We start from the raw sequence: 12,401 nt of genomic DNA on the forward strand, positions 1-12,401 counted from the left end.
TTGGTTGTGCATTTACCATATGCTACTGTATATCCTTTATCCTAAGAGCTCATTGACCCATCACCTTATTAGCTAGTCTATCCTTTCCCAGTAGTCGAAAATGCTGTTTATCATAAGTTTCCATTAAAATTTTCTATCATAGAATGAACATCTTAAATATATAGAAATCTGTGAGTTTGTAATGATACTTAAAAGGGAAGTATTGGACATAAGTGTAGGTTGCTTGTTTACTAACTCATTATTTTGAAAATTGATAACTAAAGCATGTATCTTGTCTTCCTTATTTCAATTTAATAAGATAACTGAATAGTTGGTGAGGGAAAGTTTTTCTTTATGGAAGAATTCCAGTATTAAAAATGTTAGAATTTAGATTTAGTGTGGTGATCATTTCGTAATATATACACATATTGAATCATTATGTTGTACACCTGAAACTAATAGAATGTTGTATGTTAGTTATACCTCAATTAAAAAAAAGTCAGAATTTTAAGAATCACCATTGTTGCTACCCCTAATGAAACAATGGATTTAGGCAGTTATCATCTGTATTTAGTTTTAGCTGATTACCAAAGTGGAATAGTCAGATATCATGTACTTCCTGATTTGATGTAATAGGATGTATACAATATTATCTATGAACTATTTCTGCCCAGTCTTCTAAATTAAACCTGAATCCAATTCAGCCCCTAGATGTAATTAGTACTTTACATAAAAGACAGAGATAGATAAGTTAAACAATACCATGAGAATACAGCCAGCCAAATCTAAAATGTGGGAAGTTCTTCATTCAAAATGTGACTGATTTTTTAAAAGTTTTTATTTAAATTGCAGTTAATTAGCATACAGTGTAATATTAGTTTCAGGTGTAGAATTTAGCGATTCAGCACTTACATGTAACACCTGGTGCTCATCACAAGTGCCCTTCTTAATCCCCATCATCCATTTAACCTATCCCCCCCACCTGTCTTCTGATAACCATCAGTTTATTCTCTATAGTTAAGAGTCTGTTTCTTTTTTTTTTTTTTTTTTTTTTTTTTTTTCAGAGACAGAGGGAGAGAGAGTGAGCGAGCACAGGCAGACAGAGAGGCAGGCAGAAGCAGAGGGAGAAGCAGGCTCCCTGCCGAGCAAGGAGCCTGATGTGGGACTCGATCCCAGGACGCTGGGATCATGACCTGAGCCGAAGGCAGCCGCTTAACCAACTGAGCCACCCAGGCGTCCCAAGAGTCTGTTTCTTGATTTGCCTTTCTTTTCTTCCCCACTGTGTTCATTTGTTTTGTTTCTTAAATTTCATATATGAGTGAAATCATATGGTATTTGTCTTTCTCTGGCTGACTTATTTTGCTTAGCATTATACTCTCTAGCTCCATCCACCTCATTGCAAATTACAAGATTTCATTCTTTTTTATGGCTGAGTAGTATTCCATTGTGTATATATCTTCTTTATCCATTTATCAGCTGATGGACATTGGGCTCTTTCCACAATTTGGCCACTGTTGATAATGCTGCTGTAAACATTTGTGTTCATGTGTCCCTTGGAATCAGTTTCCTTTGGGTAAATACCCAATAGTGTAATTGCTGGATTGTAGGGTAGTTCTATTTTTAACTTTTTGAGGAACCTCCATACTGTTTTCTAGAGTGGCTGCACCAGTTTGCATTCCTACCAACACCTGTTGTTTCCTGTGTTGTTAATTTTAGTCATTCTGACAGGTATGAGGTGGTATCTCATTGTAGTTTTGACTTGTATTTCCCTAATGTTGAGTGATGTTGAGCATCTTTTCATGTGGTGTCTTTTTTGGGAAAATGTCTGTTCATGCCTTCTGCCCATTTTTCACTGGACTATTTGTTTTTTGGGTGTTGAGTTTTATAAGTTCTTTATAGATTTTGCATACTAATCCTTTATCAGATATGTCATTTGCAAATATCTTCTCCCCTTCCAAAGGTTGCCTTTTAGTTTTGTTGATTGTTTCCTTCATTGTGCAGTTTTTTTTTTAATTTTTTAAATTTATTTTCAGTGTAACACTATTCATTGTTTTTGCATCACACCCAGTGCTCCATGCAATCCTTGCCCTCTCTAATACCCACCACCTGGATCCCCCAATCTCCCACCCCCCGCCCCTTCAAAACCCTCAGATTGTTTTTCAGAGTCCATTCTCTCATGGTTCACCTCCCCTTCCAATTTCCCTCCACTCCCTTCTCCTCTCTAACTCCCCTCGTCCTCCATGCTATTTGTTATGCTCCACAAATAAGTGAAACCATATGATAATTGACTCTCTGCTTGACTTATTTCACTCAGCATAATCTCTTCCAGTCCAGAAGGTTTTATCTTTTTTTTAACTTTACCAAATTACTATTTTTTTTTCAAATTTTTGTTTAAATTTCTGTTAGTTGACATATAGGGTAATACTGATTTCAGGAGTAGAATTTAGTGATTCATCACTTACATGTAAACCCAGTACTCAACACAAACTCCCCCCTTAATACCCATTACCCAAAAGCTTTTTATCTTATCCTGATGAAAAGCTTTTTATCTTGATGAAATCCCAATAGTTTGTATTTGCTTTTGTTTCCCTTGCCTGAGGAGACATATCTAGTAAGATATGTCTTACTTAGTAAAACATAGTAAGAAGTTACTATGTGGCAACATCCAACTATATGGTTGTTATATAGAAGTTACTTTATAACAACTTAGTAAGAAGTTGCCATAGCTGATGTCAGAGTGGTTACTGCCTATGTTCTCTAGAATTTTGATGGTTTCCTGTCTCACATTTAGGTCTTTCATCTATTTTGAATTTATTTTTGTGTTTGGGATAAGAAAGTGTTCCAGTTTCATTCTTTTGCATGTTGCTGTCCAGTTTTCCCTACACCATTTGTTGAAGAGACTGTCTTTTTTCCACTGAATATTCTTTCCTGCTTTGTCAAAGATTAATTGACCATATAGTTCTGGGTTCATTTCTGGGTTTTCTAGTGACCTGAATCTTACAACAAATATAGCTAACGCTTGAACCACATGGGTTTGAACTTCATGGGTCCACTCATGTGGATTTATTTGATAAGTACTGTAAATGTAGTTTCTCTTTCTTATGATTTTTCTCTTTTAATTATTTTTAAGTTTTTACTTTAATAATCCAGTGCTTATCATGACAAGTGCACTCCTTAATCCTCATCAGCTGTTTGACCCATCCTGCCATCCCCCCACCCTGGTAACCATCAATTTGTTCTCTGTAGTTAAGATTCTGTTTCTTGGTTTGCCTCTCTCTATTTTTTCCCCTATGATCATTTGCTTTTTTTCTTAAATTCCACAAATGAGTGAAATCATATGGTATTTGTCTTTCTTGGGCTGACTTATTTCACTTAGAATTATATTCTCTAGCTTCATCCACAGCATTGCAAATGACATGATTTCATTCTTTTTTATGACTGAATAATATTCCACCGGTGTGTGTGTGGGGGGGGTGTTTGTGAGAGAGAGAGAGAGAGAGAGAGAAAGAGACGTCTTCTTTATCTAATCATCAGTTAATGGACATTTGGGCTGCTTCTGTAGTTTGGCTTTTGTAAATAATGCTGCAATAAACATAAGAGTGCATGTAGCCCTTTGAATTAGTGGTTTTGTATTCTTTGGGTAAACACCCACTAGTGCAATTGTTGGATTGTAGGGCAATTCTGTTTTTAAATTTCTGAGAAACCTCCATACTGTTTTCCAGAGTTGCTGCACCAGTTTGCATTCCTACCAACAGTGTAAAAGGTTCCTTTTTCTCCACATCCTCGCCAATACCTATTGTTTCTTGCATTTTTGATTTTAGCCATTCTGACAGGTGGGAGGTGGTAGTGCATTATAGTTTTGATTTGTGTTTCCCTGATTCTGAGTGATGTTGAGCATCTTTTCATGTGTCTGTTGGCATCTGTCTGTCTTCTTTGGAGATAGGTCTTTCATGTCTTCTGCCCTGTTTTTAATTGCATTATTTGTGGGGTTGTTTTTTTTTTTTTTTTTTTTTTGGATGTTGAGTTGTATAAATTCTTTATATAATCTGAATACTAACCTTTTATTGGATATGTCATTTGCAGATATTTTCTCCTATTCATTAGGTTGCCTTTTAGTTTTGTTGATTATTTCCTTTGCTGTGCAGAAGCTTTTTACTTTTATATAGTTCCAGTAGTTTATTTTTCGTATTATTCCTCTGCCTCAGGAGGCATATCTAGAAAAATATTGCTACAGCTGATGTCAGAGAAATTACTGCTTATGCTGTCTTTTAGGATTTTTATGGTTTCAGGCTTCACATTTAGGTCTTTAATCCATTTTGAGTTTTGTTTTTATATATATATGGTAAAAGAAAGTGGTCCAGTTTCATTCTTTTGCATGTTGCTGTCTAGTTTTCCCAGTACCACTTGCTGAAGAAATGGTCTTTTTCCCACTGGGTTCTTTCCTGCTTTGTCAAAGATTAGTTGTGGGTTCACATCTGGGTTTTCTATTCTGTTTCATTGACCTATGTGCCTGTTTATGTGCCAGTATCATACTGTTTTGATTACTGTAGCTTTGTAGTATAACTTAAAATCTGGAATTGTGATACCATCAGCTTTGTTTTTCTTTTTTAAGATTATGTTAGCTATTTGGGATCTTTTGTAGCTCCATACAAATTTTGGGATTATTTGTTCTAATTCTGTGAAAAATCCTGTTGGTATTTTGATAGGGATTGCATTAAATGTGTAGATTGCTTTGGCTAGTATGGACATTTTAACAGTATTTGTTCTTCCAGTCCATTAGCATAGAATGTCTTTGCAGTCTGTATCATGTTCAGTGTCTTTAATCAGTATTTTATAGTTTTTGGAGTACTGTTCTTTCACTTCCTTGGCTAAGTCTATTCCTAGGTATCTTATTTTTGGTGCATTTATAAATGGGATTGCTTTATTCATTTCTGTTTCTCTTGCTTCGTTATTAGTATATGGAAATGTAATGGATTTCTGTACATTGATTTTTGTATCCTGTGACCTTGGTGAATTCATTTATCAATTCTGGTACTTTTTTGGTGATGTCTTTCAGGTTTTCTGTATATCGTATCATGTCATTTTCAAATTTTGAAAGTTTTATTTTTTTCCTTACCCATGTAGATGCCTTTTGTTCCTTTTTGTTGTCTGATTGCTATGGCTAGGACTTCCAGTAAAAGTGGTAGAATGGACTTGGTGATCTTGTTCCTGATTTTAGGGGGAAAGCTCTCAGTTTTTCCCCATTTGGTATGATGTTGCTGTGGGGTTTCTCATGTATGGCCTTTATTATATTGAGGTATGTTCCCTCTAAACCTATTTTGCAACTGGTTTTTATTATGAATGGATATTTTACTTTGTTAGATGCTTTTTCTGTGTCCACTGAAATGATTATATGGTTTTTATCCTTTCTTTTCTTGAAGTGTTTGTTATATCACATTGACTGATTTCTTTATTTTTCTTGCCTAATATCTCTGACTTGGACTTCCAGTAGCATGTTGAAAAAAGTGGTGAGAATGTGCATCCTTGTTCTTGATCTTAGAGGAAAAGCTTTCAGCTGGTCACTGTTGAGTGTGATGTTAGATGTGGGCTTCTCATAGATGGCCTTTATTATGTTGAGGTACATTTCCTTTATACTCACTTTATTGAGAGTTTTTATCATGAATGGGTATTTTTATTATGAATTGAATATTTTAAAATGCTTTTTCCATATCTTTTGAGATGGTCATTGGCTTTTTATCCTTCATTTTGTTAATGTATAGATCTCAGTCAGCATCTAGATAGTGGCTAATTGAATGCTGGACTGTCAGGCAGCAGCTTTTAAAGTATGAAAATATATCTCTCTTAAGGGTAGTTTAGGGGTGGGACATTTTTGTCTACTGCTTCTGTTCTGTGCCCTGGGTAGAAGTCATTTTAAATTATGTAAATATCCCTTCCCCTCCCCAAATTTGTAACACTTCTTTTATTTATATATATCATTTGGTTAATAGATTCCTATTTTATTTCAGTGGCTTATATTCATTCAATGACTATTTATTTTAATGCTCAGGATATCCCATATTTGTCCAGTGGCATCTATCAACCTGACATGTGTGTCCTTTGACATATCTCCATTTTTCTCTTACAGTGTCCTTACCTTCTGGCACATCTAAACTTGCTTATTCTTATTTTAGTTACTGTTCATCTTTGTTTCTTTTGTATGGAAGTTTCTAAGTAGATGACCATTTTAGGTGAAGATTCAATATTTAACTATGCTGCTGGCACATTTTATTTTATTTTATTTTTTAAAGATTTGTTTATTTGAGAGATGGGAAGGGTTGGGGAGGAACAGAGGGAGAGAGAGGGGGAAACTCACGCAGACTCCATGCTGAGTGCAGAGCCTGACACGGGGCTGGATCTCATGACCTTTATGTCATGACTTGAGCTAAAACCAAGAGTCAGATGTTTAACCAACTGCCATTCCGGTGCCCACACATTTGATTTCTTAACTCTGTTTTTGTAATACCTGTTCTGTCCTCACCAGTAATTTGTATGCCCTACTTCAGCTATAACCTAGAATTTTACTATTTTAAATATTTATACTTTTTTGTTGTTTACACCTTTTTTTGTAAATCATTTGCATTAGCATTATTTATCATTTAATTACCTGTACATCCAACCTGGAAATAGAGATGTCACACTCTGTAATTTAGAAGATTGGGAATTTTTAAACACCAAATATTAAGATCTAAGGAAACTCAAGTAATGACTATAAAATTAATTTCCGTAAGCTTCTACTGAAAATTACTTTGAAATAATATATAAAATTTAGCACTGATTATGAAATCTATATGGCATATGATCTAGCTAACTGTCTTTGAATACTTCAAAATCATGTCATTCTAGATTCTTCCAAAAACTCTGAGGGTACTTTAATCAGGCAAGGAAAAAACTCAAGTATGTGGGTCTAATTATGTTGAATTAAGTTGTTTTGTGATCTATGACTTGGGATATCCTCTGCATCTGACAGTAATTTTCCTCATAAGGCACATATGCAGTAAGAAAAATACTTCTTTTTCAGCAGGAATATATGGTGAAGCCTTTACAATATTTGTTAATATACTTCTATAATGTCTTACTCAAGCAGGTACAAGTCATTTTAGTACTTAACATACAAATTTTAGTAAATGGTCAACTTGCTTTGGAAACCTTTGCACATCAGGTAAGTGTTACTTTCATCAGTATAGTCCTATAAAATGGTAAGCTTATAGGTTTAATTCTTAATGGCAAAAGAATCTAGCTATTTAATATTCTTAATTGATAGTATTTAATGGTCAGCTCAAATAAAAATAGGTAATTTTAGTATGAGTATGTCCAGATATTGCCTACTTAGATTTATATTGAAATTCAAATTTTAGGGGCACCTGGGTGACTCAGAGGGTTAAGCCTCTGCCTTGGGCTCAGGTCATGATCTCAGGATCCTGCGATTGAGCCCCACATCAGGCTCTCTGCTCAACGGGGAGCCTGCTTCCCCCCCGCCTGCCTGCTTCTCTGCCTACTTGTGATCTCTCTCTCTCTCTGTCAAATAAATAAAATCTTTAAAAAAAAAAAGAAATTCAAATTTTACTGGACTTTCTGTATTTTTATTTGCTAAACCTCATTGTCCTATGTATAACCCTATGCTCTTGACTTTTATCAGTTCCCTTCCCCCGCAAAATGTTAGCTTTATTGAGATATAATTCTTAGAATATAAAATAAATTTTTTAAAAAATGTGCATTTCAGTGTTTTTTTTTTTGTTGTTTTAGTATCTTCACAGAGCTACGCAACCATCACCAGGATCTACTATTAAAACATTTTTATAACAATTTTTTTGCTGATTAGCAGTCACTCCCCATTTCCTATCCCCAACTTCCATATATGCTTGGATGCTGCTTAGTAATTCTATTACCAAGGATAAATTTTCTACTTTCCTTAAGTTTCCATTTAATCTGTAAAATGGGACCAAAGACTGTTTCATAGCATTTATTTCACAAAGTGTCAGAAATAATAGATGTAAAATGTGTCTTACTGTACTTGTAAAAACCTGGCACAGTAAATGACAAAGAGTTAATATGAGGATCTTCACTTTGGGTCACTGTAGACTAAGAGAGAGAGGTTGGTGGGAAGAGGGTGGAGTAAGAGGATCCTAAGCTCTTCTTGTCTTAGGGATACAACTAGATAACACCCAAATCAGCATAAATAACCTGGAGTAAGAGAAACTGGATTTACCTTCCTACCTGAAACAATGAAAGAACAAATAGTGTTTTCCTGGACATAGGACATAAAGCCGTGAAGGAGGTGATCCTTGAGAGATGGGAAGCAAATGAGAAAAAGCCTATGATTGCCCCAGCTTACTGCCTTGACAAATTTTCCAGCCCATGGTACAGGAAGGGGGAGTCCAAGTGGAGCTGGATAGACTCCCTCCATTGATGAGTTAGTGCTAAGAATACCGAGAGGTGAAGATCATAGAGTTCTTAGGACAGAGTGCTGGAGAGATAAAAGCTGCAAAGACAGACCCTCCTGAGATCTGCAAAGGAAATCTGAGACCACAGAAAGAATCGTCATCATATCAGAAAGGAAGAAAGTAAAACTATATTTATTTAAAGATGATATGGTTGTGTAGAAAATCTTTTGGATTCTATAAAAATGGTTAGAATAAGTGATTTTAATTAGGTTTCAGAGTATTAGATCAATATGGAAGTCAGTTGCACCTCTACATATTAGGAACAAATAATAGGTAATTGATAATTTTTAAAAAATGTTAAAGGTAGAAAATAGTGTGTAATGTGTACTTATAATATGTAAGACATGTACCCTTAAAACTATAAAACATTGCTCAGAGTAAGGATGTAAATAAGTGGAGAGTTAAACCATGTTTTGGAGTTAGAATGCTTAATATTGTTGATTATATTTGTTGATTTGATTGATCTATATATTCAATGCAATCCCCATCAAAAGCCCAGCAGGATAAAAAACAGAGTCAGAGGATTTGGTGGGGGGAGGGAGGTAGAGATTGACAGACTACTTCTAAAATTCATATGTAAATACATAGAGCTTATAATGGCAAAATAACACTGAAAGAGAAAAATAAATTTGAAGGGATATTATCACCTGCTATCAAGATTTACTTAAGCTACAGTGATCAATAGGGAACCCAGGAACATTCCTGTACATATGGACAATTGATTTTTGGCAAAGGTGCAAAATGAGAAAGGCTAGTCTTTTCAAAAATGGTGATGGAGGGGCACCTGTGTGGCTCAGTGGGTTAAAAATGGTGACGGACCACTTGGGTACTTACGTGCAAAAAAAAAAAAAAAAAAAAAATCCATACGTCATTCCATATATAAAAATGAACTCAAATTGGATCATAGATTTAAATGTGAAACTCACTAATATAAAGCTTTTAGAAGAAAATGTAGGAGAAAACTTTTGTGACTTGGGTTAGACACAGATTTCTCATAGATGACTTGAATAGCAAAATCCATGTAAGTAAAACTGATAAATTATAGTTCATTAAAACAAAACATATCTGCTCTTTGAAAAACACTGGTAGTAGAATGAAAAGGCACAAACTGTCTTGTATCTACCACACCTTTTAAGGAACTCTCAGAAGTCAGTGAGTTGGAGGAGCTGGATTTCTCATACATTGCTGTTGGGAATGTGAAATAGTATATAGCCACTCCAGAAATTAGTTTAGAAGTTTCTTGAAATCTTAACATACACTTAACCATACCACCCAGCATCCCCAGTCCTGGGCAGTCCACAACATAGAATTCACATTGTTCTGGATATCCATATTTATTATATTTCTTTCCTATGGTTGTCATAACAAATTACCGTGAAACTGGGCAGGGGGCGGTTACAATAACAGAAATTTATTCTCCCACAATCCTGGAGGCCACAAGTCCAAAATCAAAGTGTTGGCAATGCCACACTCCCTCTAGAACCTCTAAGCAGAATCTGTTCTTTTCCTTTTCCAGCTTCCAGTGACTGTTAGCATTCCTTGCCTTGCAGCCGTCTATATCACTCCAACCTTTGCTTCTGTGATCACATTTCTTTTGTCTCTATGTCTTCTCCTCTTCTGTGTATCTTATAGGATATATGTGAATACATTTAGTACGTGTACCTATATTCCAAGATAAACTCTCAACATCTATACATCAATCATGTATAAAGTTATGGTCACTCTTTGGGTCTGTAATGTACTATATGCAGGTTCCAGGGGTTAGGATTGGAATATGCCTTTTTTTTGAGCCACTGTTTACCTCGCTACTGTCTGCCTTCTGATCCTCAAATTCAGGATCACCCCATGTGCAAAATACATTTACTACATACTCACATCCCTAAAAGTCTCAGTGCATGGCAGCATCTACTCAAAGTCTAAAATTTCTTGATAATATCATTGGCCCAAAATCTCCAGTGTCATCATCTAAATTATCCAAATCAGGTATGATTGAGACTCTATATATGATCCATCCTATGACAAAATTCACCTTGATCTGTGTGGAAAGGGAGCATATAAAGAAAATGAGGCGGAAAAAAATATAGAAAGAAATAAAGAGAGGAAAGGAAGCAGGCTCCCTGCTGAGCAGAGAGCCCGATGTCATAGACTATGACAAAATCCCAGCTTAAGAACATCATAGGGGTGCCTGGGTGGCTCAGTGGGCTGGGCCTCTGCCTTTGGCTTGGGTCATGGTCTCCGGGTCCTGGGATTGAGCCCTGGGTCTGGCTCTCTGCTCAGCGGGGAGCCTGCCTCACCCCCTCTCTCTGCCCGCCTCTCTGCGTACTTGTGATCTCTTTCTCCCTGTCAAGTAAATAAATAAAATCTTAAAAAAAAAAAAACAAACACATCATAGTCAACTTTCTGAAAACCATAGTAAAGAACAAATCTTGAACATAGCCAGAGGAAAATAACACATTGTATACAGGGAAATAACATCAACAAATTAGTGACTTCTCATGAGAAACCATGGAAGTCCAAAGGCAGTGGAATATAATGATTAGAGGACTGAAAGGAAAAAAATACAAGCGATCAAAAAATTCTCCATCCAGCAATAGTATCATTCAAGAATGAAGCAGTGAGAAATAAGGCCAGTGCATTCACAATAAAAATTATGGTAAAGGTAAATGATAGCAGAGCAAGCTTGGATCTTGTAGAAGTAATGAAATATCTGAGAAATGGTCAGTTTCTAATGGGAAAGGATGATTTTTCCCATTTAAAATTTTCTTCTTTTTTAAAATTTGAATTCAGTTAGCCACCACCCAGTACATCATTAGTTTCAGATGTAGAGTTCAGTAATTCATCAGTTGCATATAACACCCAGTGCCCATCACATCACATGACCTCCTCAATGCCCATCACCCAGTTGCCCCACATTTTAATTTATTTAAAAATATATAGGAATGTTAAAGTGATAGTATTTATGTATATGAAATTTTTATGTCATTTTCTGGGGTTTATATCAGGTGTTCATGTAATGTATACGATAAATATAGCATGATGGACCTATGGTGCTGATGTGGAAGCGCATATCTGGAACTATACTGTTTCAGGGTTCAACATGCTATACCTAATAGAAAATAATTCCGTTAACATGGATTTCAGTTAATTCAAAAGTAGGCAGACAAGGAAGAACAGAGGCACAAGAAACTGGATAAACAAAAACCAGATATTAAATGGTACATCAAAATTCAACCATAGTATAATAATTATATTAAATATTAATGTATTTTAGTCTAAAGGAATTGTCTATTAGAGATTCACTTTTCATATTGAGACATTAATATAATGATAGTACAAGCATGTTAAAAGATACGTCATGCGGGGCACCTGGGTGGCTCAGTGGGTTAAAGCCTATGCCTTCAGCTCAGGTCATGATCCCAGGGTCCTGGGATCGAGCCCTGCATCGGGCTCTCTGCTCAGCGGGGAGCCTGCTTCCTTTCCTCTCTCTTTGCCTGCCTCTCTGCCTACTTGTGATCTCTGTCTGTCAAATGAATAAATAAAATCTTAAAAAAAAAAAAAGATATGGCATGCAAATGATAAATACAATAATGTCAAAAACTTGGCCATATTAATATCAACTAAAATAAGACAGAAAGATCTAGAGATCTTTCATTATGTTCAAGAGTCAAATTATCAGGAAGATTTAAATATGTACTACCTAAACCTGAGTTTAACAGTTCTTTCTCAATATTTGATAAAACAAATAGGGTATAAAGGGTCAAATATCTGAGAACCATATCAGCCATATTAATAGGTAAGCAACTAATCTACAGTATATTTATGTATATGCTGTATACTATATATGTTATATATAATAGCATATTACATACAGTATATAATTTACTACACTATATTATAACACACCTTCAGTTTGTGTGTTTTAACTATGACATCACATATACT

At 35.4% G+C, this 12,401-nt stretch overlaps 1 protein-coding gene across 11 annotated transcripts in view; it reads left to right on the forward strand.

Moving 5' to 3' along the window:
* The window catches only part of BCAS3 (BCAS3 microtubule associated cell migration factor), a 584,262-nt gene that overhangs the window by 210,114 nt on the left and 361,747 nt on the right, over positions 1-12,401 (forward strand). The gene's annotated exons all lie outside the window — the stretch shown is intronic.

Source organism: Lontra canadensis, unplaced genomic scaffold (genome assembly GCF_010015895.1).
Source record: "Lontra canadensis isolate GAN:19392208 unplaced genomic scaffold, GSC_riverotter_1.0 scaffold43, whole genome shotgun sequence".
Classification (NCBI taxonomy): Eukaryota; Metazoa; Chordata; class Mammalia; order Carnivora; family Mustelidae; genus Lontra; species Lontra canadensis.